The sequence below is a fragment of the Caretta caretta genome, chromosome 1 (genome assembly GCF_965140235.1).
Source record: "Caretta caretta isolate rCarCar2 chromosome 1, rCarCar1.hap1, whole genome shotgun sequence".
Classification (NCBI taxonomy): Eukaryota; Metazoa; Chordata; order Testudines; family Cheloniidae; genus Caretta; species Caretta caretta.
Window position 1 is genome coordinate 299,196,591 of NC_134206.1, and position 10,301 is coordinate 299,206,891.

The 10,301-nt window shown below is 42.0% G+C and overlaps 1 protein-coding gene and 1 pseudogene across 7 annotated transcripts in view; both read right to left on the reverse strand.

The window, feature by feature from the left end:
- PPHLN1 (periphilin 1) overlaps positions 1–10,301 on the reverse strand; it is a 143,373-nt gene that overhangs the window by 132,016 nt on the left and 1,056 nt on the right. The window lies entirely within an intron of this gene.
- LOC125636055 (histone H4-like) lies at positions 6,510–7,590 on the reverse strand (annotated as a pseudogene).

A 10,301-nucleotide genomic window follows, 5' to 3' on the forward strand; every position in this document is an offset into this window, starting at 1 on the left:
TTTAATATAAAGTAATGAAATTATGTCTGTATCTTAGCGTTAGTATGTGCTACCATATTACATTATCCAAAATTATTTAAACCATAGGTGTCCCAAACTGGCGGTTGGTCATTTTTATTTCATATTTCAAGAAACGCTTGTCGTCAACTGCCGCTGGCTAGGAATGGTAATATTATGTTCCATAATAAGTTAATAATTTTTGGTTATTATTATTACGTTTAAAATGTATGGTTCCAAAGTTGAAAAATAAGTAATAAGTAAAATTGTTTGTATCACTCTAAGCATCTAAGCAGATTAAAATTTTTAAACAGTTTTCTCGGAAATGGTTAATTATACAAAATAAATTCAGAGTACCATTTTAATATATGTTTTAGCATTAAATCATATTCCAGGGTCGTACCTGTTAAATAGTCGAAGATTTAAAATTTATTAAATAAAATTGGCCCAGTCCCTCCAGTTCACGACGCCTGTAGTTTAAATAATTTTATTTAAATGATGTTGTGTGATAGAACATAGGAAATAAACTTTAACAGGAAAGCGGATTCAAATTGCAAGCACAGTCCTTTTAGTAAAGGGAGCAAATTTTCAGAAATGTGTTTTTCCTTCATCAGGCTGGAAACGTTATACAAGATAGAGCAAATAACAGGTCCTATCTTGTATAATCTATTCAGGATGATGAAGCAAAAACATATTTCCAAAAATTTGCTCTCTTTACTAAAAGGACTGTGCTTGCAATTTGCATCCGCTTTCCTGTTAAAGTTTATTTTCAACCTTGTAACGTGAAGCCTCGTTAATTCCCAACAATTAATATTGTAGAACAACAATAGCACATACTAACGTTAAGGCACATACCAAATTTCATTGATTTATCTATATTAAAGCGTTTGAGATATTAATTAAAAAACTTGGAAAATATTTCGAATATTTTTACAGCAAAATTTCATAAGAAAAACTAACTTGCAGTTTATAAATAAAAATTTATATTATGTATATTAAAAATACTTCTTACTTCATTAAAACTGCAAGAAACATGTTAAAATATTAAAATATACTTTAATAATAATTTTGTGTAAAAAGAAAATGCGATTATTTTTGTTCAGAAAATCCAAAATAAATTTGAAGTACCTTAAGTGGTTAAGATATGACAAGCAGGTACATTATAAAAAAAAATAATGCTTTTGTTCATTGCTTTTCAAAGATCTTAACAAGAAACATTTGTATGCGGTAGCAGCACATGAAGATTTAGCCATGGTGTCATCAAAAACAATCAAATCTGCCCCCCATGATTGATAGCCTATTTACGGAAAAGGATCTCAACAACGTCTTTACTTTTGAATTTGAAAAGCCCAAATTTTGGCTTTTGGGAAAAGCAAAGAAGAAATCAGCAACGTGCAAGTTGGAAGAGGAAGTGAATGGCGACCTCAAACCAAGTAACTTCAAGACAAGTGAAGCAAGTGCCATGAAAAGTTTCAACCTATATAAAACATAACCATCTTGAAAACTCTGGTTACAAAAAAGGACCAGGAAGATAAGGCAAAACAGAAAGCTGACGCAACTAAACGATGTTCATCTGGCTCTTTGAAAACTCCTGGAGAAAAGATTTTTTGTGGAGCTTCATCTGAAAAGAAACCCAAAATTGAGCAAACAAAACTTAACTCATATTTGAAGTCCTCAAAGGTTACAGTCACCATCGATGCCAATACTTTCCGTGAAGGGCTGATGGAAATGGTTTGCTTGAGTTCATCACGGCTCACGACCTTCAAGCTAAAGAACAAAGGATTCCAAAAAATTGCAGGTGAAATGAGTCGGAAGCTTAGTGTTTCGACAGGGCACGATGCGATTCATCGTTTAGTTGTCAGCATAGCTGAGTCTGGTCGCGAAGAGCTCAAGAAAGCTTTGGAGCAAAAATTGTGTTACCTGAAAATGGATGCGGCAACCCGTGGAAACAGAAATTTCCTTGAAATCAATGCTCAGTACTAGGAAGAAAAAGAAAAGATAAAAGTGTGGTAAAAACCTTAGACATAATCAATACTGAAGGGCATCACAATTCTTTGTATATGGAAAGTCAAGTAAAAGCTATTTTAGAAAAATTTGGGATCAGTGAAATGCAAATGCTCAGCATCTGCGTTGACAATGCAGCAAACACAACGTGTGCCGTCAAAAATTTCAATGAGGACAATGAAACCATTTCTACCTCTGAGAACAGGGATGTGGAAAGAACAAGCTATTTTGCCTGATGAAGGAACTAAAGGAATGGATGAAATCAAACTCAACTGCTGCTGGATGCTGCTGCGCAATGGGTTAATGACCCTAGCCTCATACTTCCAACATGGCTTCATGAGGACAACTCAAAAGTCCAACTGATGACGTGTGGTATTCACACTCTTCAGTTAGCAATCTGGGATGAACTGAACAAAGAACATGCGAAGAAATTTCTGGCAAAAATTCGACAAGTCGTCATCAAACTACGAACACCAAGTAACTCAATCACTGGATACTGTGACTCGCTGGGGTTCAACATTTGCGATGATTGATCGGCTTCTTGTTTTTCAATCTTACTGTGAACAAGTGCCTGCTGCTGGAACAAGAGAACTCAGGTTAACAAAAGCTGAATGGGACAAAGTGAAGGACCTGCGAGACCTCTTGGCAAAGCCAAACCAAACAACCGTGACTCTTCGAGCTGTTGATGTAACCCCGGGAGTTTTAATGAAGGAATAGCGAAAACTGTCAAAATTCTTGCAAGAAAACAGTGGACAAATTGCAGAAGGAATTCTATCCTCCATGCAGAAATGCGAAGAGAAGCTTTTTGACAATATTCATTTCCTTGCTGGAGTTTATGTTGACCCATGGTATCGGATTCTTCTTACCTTAAGGGAAATACCAAAGGCAAAGGAATGGCTCCTTGATATTGCTCAACAACTCAAAAAAAAAAAATCTATTGTTACATTTGACCTCAGCAAAAGAGGTTGAAGAAAACGAAACAACAAAAGGAGTCAACAATCAAATCTGCGGTTTCGGAAAGTTCACATCCTTCAGAAATAGCAGGCTGTTCTCAAACTTCCGTCTCCGCTCCGAACTTGTTCAAGCGTCCATCCCTGAGATGTCTTCAACCATCAGAGGGAAATGGAGATAATTCAAGCACCAATTCTTCGGAAGATGATGCCTTCGAAAAGGAATTGGATAAACAAGAAAGACATCAGCGAGTTTCTGCGATTCATAATTGTAATGAAGCATTATTAGAGAGAAACTTTCGGGAAGATTGTGAGGCGATGGAGTCTATTGGTAGGCTAAAAGTTAAGTCTGTTTTTGAGGCCATTCACAGCTACCCACACCGCATTCAGGCTGCCTGTAGAATTGTTTCAAGCATGCCAACAACTCAAGCTCGTGTAGAGCAACCGTTTTCAGCTTTAAAGTTAATTTTAAATGATTTGCGGCAGGCTATGAAAGACAACTTGATTGCTGCAATAATTTTTTACAGAATGAATTATGAATTATTCTAGTTTATATCATTGTTGATGACATTTAAATTGTTTTAAAAGTATGAATAAAAAATGTTTTTTCAAAATTACAGTACGCATTTTTTTATTTAGTTAAAAATTAATTTGAGTAGGAGCGTGGAGCGGAGTCGGAGCGGAGCTGGAGCAGTCATTATTGGTGCCAGAGCAGAGCTGGAGCAGAGCAATTCAAAAATTTGATTGCTCCAAACTCCTGGTTTTATTTATTATTAATATAAACAGAAAGGTTGTTGGTAGGTGTTAGTAATTAGTAGAACTTAGGCAGTTCTAATTATAACATCCTTGTGCAGCGGAGACACTGCTCTGGCCAGGTAACAATAATAATACCTGAGACACAAGATGGGTGAGGTAATATCTTTTATTGGATCAACTTCTGCTGATGAGACAGACAAGCTTTTGAGCTTATACAGAGCTCTTCTTCATGTCGGGGAAACATACTCGGGGCAAGTCTACACCACAAAATTAAGCTGACTTAAGTTACATCGACGCACAACCACTGCAGTTTTATCAGCTTTACACATACACACTATGGTCCTTGTGTCGGCGATATGCATCCTCACCAAGAGTGCTTGCACCGATTTAACGGATAGTGTGGGGAATTGCGGGATGGTTCTGAAAGGCAGCAACAGTCAATGTAAGCAACACACTGGGCTTGGCGACACTTGCGAGTTAGAGCGCATTAAAGCAGCCCCAGGCACCCTACTTCACTACCCGCCCATGCTGGCAAGGCACACAGAGCACTCTGACTCCACAGCTAGAGCGCTCCTGGTACTCCACCTCGGCGAGAAGATTAACATTTGTTGCGCCTTGGCTGAAACGCCCACGTGTCAGTGTGAACGAGGTGTTGCATTACTGTGCTCTGATCAGCCTCTGGAAACGTCCCATAATCCCCTTAAGTCAAGTGGCCACTCTTCTCATGGTTTGGAATCGCGCCAGGAACACAGATATGCCCTTTGAAAGCTCCATTTCTGACAGCCGGCATGCTTATCTGCTCCGAGACAAAGCAACCATTACTGTGGAATGCTCTGTGTGAGAGAGAGAGGGACGAGGGAGAGGGGGTCTGCTGCTGTCTGAACTTACAAGACAGCATGCTGACATGTTCTCAGCCCCCTCAAAAACCCACTCTCTCTCCCCCCACATACACACAACAAACTGCCTGTCACACTCCACCCCACCCCACCCCCATTTGAAAAGCACATTGCAGCCACTTGCATGCTGGGATAGCTACCACAATGCACTGCTCTCTGTGGCCGTTGCAAGAGCTGCTAATGTGGCCACACCAGTGCGCTTGTGGCTGTCAGTGTGGACAGATTGTAGCGCTTTCCCTACTGCGCTCTACGAAGGCTGGTTTAACTCAAAGCACTCTACATCTGCAAGTGTAGCCATGCCTATTATCTGCACTGAGGGCTAGTCTATACTAGAAGTGGTACAGCGGCACCGCTGTAGCATATCTGGTGAAAACGCTCTCTGCCAACATGAGAGAGCTCTCCTGTTGACATAGCTCTGCCCACACTGGCACTTAGGTCAGTGTAACTTACGTCACTCACGGGGTGGTTTATTCACATCCCTGAACGATATAAGTTATACCGACATAACCTGTAGTGTAGGGAAGCCCTGACACTGCATCGACCTAACTATGTCAACTTAAGCGCTACGCCTCTCGCGGAGGTGGAGTTATTAAGTTGGTGTAGTGGGTAAGTGAGTTGCATCTGTGGAAGCTACATTTTAGTGGAGAGGCTTACAGAGTTAGGTCAGCATAAGCTGCCTTATGTTGACCTAACTTAGTAGTATAGACCAGACTTCAGAGTGTCACACCTAAAATACAAGGTGGAACATCTTATTTAGCATAAGTAATTAACACATATTTCAAGGGACCATTCAGGGTAAAGTGGCCCATTAACACCCCTCCAATCATAAGGGGGAAAAGGAGGGAAGAATGGGAGGTGGGGGGTGTCAGTGTCTTAGAGATTATTGTAATAACACATAAATCCAGTGTGTCTATTTAGTCTATGATTTTTAATGTCTAGTAAAGTTATGAATTTAAACTCCCTGGCTTGTCCTTTGAAAGTGTCATGAAGGATTCCTTTGAGGATGAGGACTGATAAGTCAGATATAATCACTTAGTGATCACGGCCACACCACCACTGCATGAGATACCACCAACAACCTCTTACGTAGCACATTTCATCAGTAGATCTCAAGGACAGAAACATTATTCCCATTATACACATGGGGAAACAGAGGCAGAGAGAGGTGAAACGACTTAGGCAAAGTCACCCAGCAGGCCAGTCAAAAAGTCAGGACTAGGGCCGAGGTATTCTTAGCCCTGGTCCACACTGCAGGGGGTCGACCTAAGATATGCAACTTCAGCTACACGAATAGCGTAGCTGAAGTTGGCGTATCTTAGGTCGACTTACCTGGCCACGAGGACAGCAGCGAGTCGACGGGGAGCGTGTTCGGGGATCAATCACTACCCGCCGATCCGGCGAGTAGTGAAGACCTGCCCTGAGTCTCAGTCTACTGTTCACTACACCAGTCCACACAGCTGCTTTGTGACTTCCAAGCGTCACCACACTAGCCCCGCACACTGTGTTATAGTGGAATGGGGATAATGGTCATGCTTTGTAACGTTTGGAGTATGTAGCCGCTAATAAGACTAGTGAGAGAAAACTCAGATATGGTCTACATCCCAAGAACTTGACAGTTTTATTAGAAAGTGGGTACAGTAACTAAGTATGTGAAAGAAGCCTGGGATATGTCTGTCTCCTCCCTCATAACTTATACAACCCCACCCCATCACTGCCAGTTCACCTTCCCCTTCCCATCCCATATAGCCACTAGCACTTTAGAAGCCAGGGGTGTACAAAAAAAACATTAATAGAATCTGTAAACTTCAAGAAAAGTGGTTTTTTAGGGTTTGTTTTTTTTTTGGGGGGGGGGGGAGGGAGAGAGCTGTATCTCAGGAACCTTTTGTTCAAATGACTCGAAATTTGGTTCACTAAACCTATCCCGCTCCCCCAATGAGACATATCAAATTTCCAAGACAACCTGTACCCTTATACAGAATTTAGAGCACTAGAAGAATCCTCTTTTAAACAGAAAAAACTTCCTAATCTTAACATAGTAGACCTGGTGCTCCACTACAATACTGTATGATATTAATCATCAGTAAGGCTACAATTTTGTCACAGAGTTCGCGGAAGTCACTAGTAATCTCAGTGGGTATTTCCATCCTTACCCCCCAGTGCTTGGGAAACATGTGACGTGCATCAAGTATGCTTGTTCTCAACTGCCCGGCCTCAGCTGTGTGGTTTTGATGCAAATGACCCTAAATCTGGATCACTAATATTACCCTCCTCCCTTGTGAGTAAGGCTACAAATCTGTCATGGAGGACACAGATTCCATGATTTTACAAGACTTCCATGACTTCTTGAAAACTCCAATAATTCAGCCCCAGGCAGCGGGGCTGGGGCTTCGGCTTCACTAAATCCATGATTTATCATTCATTGCCCATGTCCTGTCTGTGAATATTAATAAAAATACCTGTGCCAAAACCATAGCCTTACCCATGAGGCACACCAAATTTCAAGGCAATCCAAGTAACAATACAGATTTTAGAGCACCCAGAAGAGTCAAGCTTTAAACAGAAAGTTGGCCTTAACCTTAACTCTAAGTTCTGTTTTCTTTGTTTTATTGACACTGTTTATTTTAGTCTCCATATCAATACAGAGTACAACCATGGCACTTTAGAGCATAGACCACATTCATGGCAGTGACAGACTTCAGCTTGGCATGCACCATGTATGTGGCAGCATCTTGGATCACATTCTCAAAAAATACCTTCAGGACCACCCCCACCCGAGTCTCTTTGTATATGAAGCCCGAGATGCACTTCACACCTCCACAATGAGCCAAGTGGTGAACAGCTGGCTTCATAATGCCCTAAATGTTATCGCTCAGTACCTTTCCATTAAACTCGGCAACTCCTTTTCCAAGCCCCTTGCCTCTTTGGCCACACCCAAATACGTCCACTAAGTTTACAGACAAAGCGTTAACTATAGCATACCTGGCAGTTCAGTATAATATTGCAAGCTGTCAGTCAAGTCAAAGATTCTCTGAGTCTTACATGAAAGTGATCCAAAAGCAAAACAGACAGAATTTCAGAGAACATTTTATGAAAGATAAACGAAAGAGCAAAACTTGGTGATACCACAATACCCAGCGTTTTCAGAATGGTCAGTGATACCATCTGACTTTGTTTTACTTTTTTACATCATGATCCATAGGACTTGCCATACGGGATCAGATCCACAGCAATCTAGTCCACTATTCTCTCTCTGACTGACAATGGTCAGCACCAGAAGAAAGAAAAATCAGTTACCAAGAAATACCACAGAAATACCAAAGTAGGAAGATGAGGGGTAATCTGCCCCATCAAAGGTTTTTATCCTCATCTCTAATAGTTTGAGATTGGCTTATACCCAGAAGCCTGAGGTTTTATACCCCTTCCAATTTATAACAACTCTTGATATTCTTGTTATCCATATAAAAGTCTAACTCCTCTTTGAATCTTGCTAAATACTAAGGGTATGTCTACACTGGCAGAGCTACATCGCTGGCAGCTACAGTTCTGCTCAGAGAGCACTGAAGGGAAACCGCTGTAGCATGTTCATACTGTCAGCTGCTTGCGCAATAGTGTTCACATTTGCAGCACTTGTAGCGGTATTTGGAGCAGTGCACTCTGGGAAGCTAACCCACAGAGCATCTCTTCCGCCACTAAGAGTTGTGGGAAGGCATAGGGGGCCGCGGGGCATCCTGGGTCCTGTCCCAATGTCCCATGATGCATTGCTTTGCACCCCAGCAACCTCTGTGCTTCAGTCCACATTTGGTGCCATCTTTCAATGGTTTGTGTACTTCGTGCTCTGCTCTGCCTCCTTGGTCTGCAGGAATGGATCCCACCCTGTTGACCAATATGCTGCTCGCTCTCACTAACACATCACAAAAAAGTGGCAGTGGAGTTATTCCTTAAACTACATATGCAAGAGCAGTTCAACATTGATCTTGCCATGCATAGTAGCTACGACACGAGATTGCTTGTTGCATTCACGGAGGTGACCAACCACAGTGTAATGCCACTTATGGGCTCGGGAAACAAGCACTGAGTGGTGGGATCACATCATCATGCATGTCTGGGATGAGTAGCAGTGGCTGCAGAACTTTCGCATGAGGAAAGCCACATTCATTCGACTGTGTGATGAGCTCGGCCCAGCCCTGAGGTGCAAGGACACAAGAATGAGAGCTGCACTGTCGCTGGAGAACCGCGTGGTGATTGCACTGTGGAAGCTGGCTACTTCAGACTGCTACTGATTGGTTGCTAACCAGTTCAGAGTGGGAGAGTCGACTGTTGGACTCGTGTTGACGGAAGTGTACAGGGCCATTAATCGCATCCTGCTCCAAAAGACTGACTCTGGGCAATGTGTGTGACATTGTGGATGGCTTTGCACAAATGGGTTTCCCTAACTGCAGAGGGGCAATAGATGGCACACACATTCCAATTCTGGCACCAGACCACCTAGCCGCTGAGTACATTAATCAGAAGGGATATTTCTCAATGGTTCTCCAGGCGCTTGTGGATCACCCTGTGTGTTTCACAGACATTAGCACAGGCTGGTCCGGAAAGGTGCATGAGACACACATCTTTTGGAACATTGGCCTGTTCAGGAAACTGCAAGCAAGGACTTTCTTCATAGACCAAAAGATCACTGTAGGGGAAGTTGATATGCCCATCATTATCCAGGGAGACCCTGCCTACCCTTAAATGCTGTGGCTTATGAAGCCATACACAGGGCACCCTGACAGAAGCAAGGAGTGGTTCAACAACAGGCTGAGCAAGTGCAGAATGACTGTTGAGTGTGCTTTTAGCCATTTAAAAGCCAGCTGGCGCTGCCTCTGTGATTTAACAGATTTGTTAAAAAGTCCTGATCCTACAGTGCACCCAACATGAAAACGCACTAAAAGAGTATGTGCAGGGGTATGAGTGCACAGAGAAGTTTGTGGGTTTGGAGCCTTAGCTTCATCCTTATTCATTTTTAGTTATGACTTAATTGGAAAAAGTCATCTACACAAAGCCTGCTAAGGGTGAAGGTATATAACCAATAACCATGACAAAGGGAGCTGAAAATCTCGATACCTCTTTTGTCACATATCAGTTTTACATTCTTTTAGTTTACTAGTCAGAGATTACAAGGCCAGAAGGGACCTTGGTAACCATCTAGTCCAGTGGTCCCCAAACATTGTACCTCGCCCTACCCATTACCCATGTCTGCACTTCTCATCCCTGGAGCCAGGGCCCCATTGTTACTCCAAGGCCTCAATACAGCTCAAAATTCTTTGCGAGTTCTCCCCAACCTGGCAAAGGTCCAGCCCCCTCTCACCCTTCTCTCTACAAAGCTCCAGTTCTTTTGCATTTTTCAAATATTACTCAACAGCTCTTTAAGATAAAGAAATATCATTCATTTTACATATAGAAGTATGTAACACAGAAAAATCAAGGACAAAATTTGTGTCCACCTCCAAAAATTGTAGTTTAAATCATCTGCACATAGGATGCCTGATGGCAGGCCAGAGTTAGAAGCCAGTTGTTCTGGGCCCCAGTCTGCTGCCTTAACCACAGATTAGCTATTTTCCTTCATGCAACATCCTTTCACATTCAGTAATTTCATCGTATTTAAATTATTTGCTAGACATATTAATGTGTATGTCCCACAGCACATTGCAGAGATGAC